Source organism: Pseudophryne corroboree, chromosome 8 (genome assembly GCF_028390025.1).
Source record: "Pseudophryne corroboree isolate aPseCor3 chromosome 8, aPseCor3.hap2, whole genome shotgun sequence".
NCBI classification, from domain to species: Eukaryota; Metazoa; Chordata; class Amphibia; order Anura; family Myobatrachidae; genus Pseudophryne; species Pseudophryne corroboree.
In genome coordinates, this window is record NC_086451.1 from 174,311,839 (window position 1) to 174,312,781 (window position 943).

At 51.0% G+C, this 943-nt stretch overlaps 1 non-coding gene across 1 annotated transcript; it reads left to right on the top strand.

Moving 5' to 3' along the window:
* The first annotated feature begins 358 nt into the window (after positions 1-358).
* LOC134950999 (U1 spliceosomal RNA) lies at positions 359-524 on the top strand. The gene has a single exon (XR_010183818.1). It is a non-coding gene; the product is annotated as a U1 spliceosomal RNA (small nuclear RNA).
* Positions 525-943: the final 419 nt, after the last annotated feature.

Below are 943 nucleotides of genomic sequence, written 5' to 3' on the forward strand. Positions count from 1 at the left end.
GTCATCCAAGCGCAACCCCACAAAGGCCGCCATGCCCTGCGTGACCATTTTCTCTTTTCATATGCAGACGAGGGTTGCAGCCAACTATACCCATTGCTTGGATGACATCACCATATGCGAATCCATCTGCTGCAGGCCTTCCCCCAGGAATGCTTGCACTAGTTGTTGCATTTGGTTTGTTGTTTGGGGGGTGCTTCAGTATTAGGCAGCCTTCTGCCCTCACACATTCGTCTGAAAATGTGTTCTCCCTGCAGTTGTTGTCCCCAGATGAGAGTTCCCTTGTGCTGCCTCAGTTGAATCTCCTTTACTTGACGGAGGTGTGCCTGAGCAGCGGCCCTCCCCAGCCCTATCTCAAATCATACTTATTTTGCTTAGGTGATACCATGGTCATGAAGATTGTTTTCCCAGGGTGAGGTTCATTCATTGCATTCTGGGTATGCTGACCTCTGTGATTTCCCCAAATGTGGGAATCTCGACTGCATAATTTGTGGTAGGGGGGGGGACTGCATTTGTGCTTTCCCCTGGTTGGCTCTGGTATAATTTAGATCTCATTGTCTCAGGTCTCTCTCCAGCCTAGTTTGCTGTCTGTTTCCACTTCTCTTTTCTTGAGCCCCTCCCTTCTATGCCCTTGCGCACTATCCTGACTTCTCCCGTCTGCTTACTTTGTGCCTTCCAACGCACAATGCGAACTACAGGTGGTGTTGCAGGGCCCACACCCTTTTATTTGCCTTACAGAGCAGCTCTGGAGCTGTTACAGTGCCCAGCTGCTGCAAGAAATCAGCTTGAATGCTTCAGGGGCTGGGGCATGGCCAACATGAGCCCCACACCAAAGGAGGGTGGGGTGTGTTCAATGCGAACTAGGGGTCATCCAAGCGCCCCTTTTCTCTTTTCATATGCAGATGAGGGTTCCAGCCAACTTTGGCCCACTGCTTGGATGACCTCA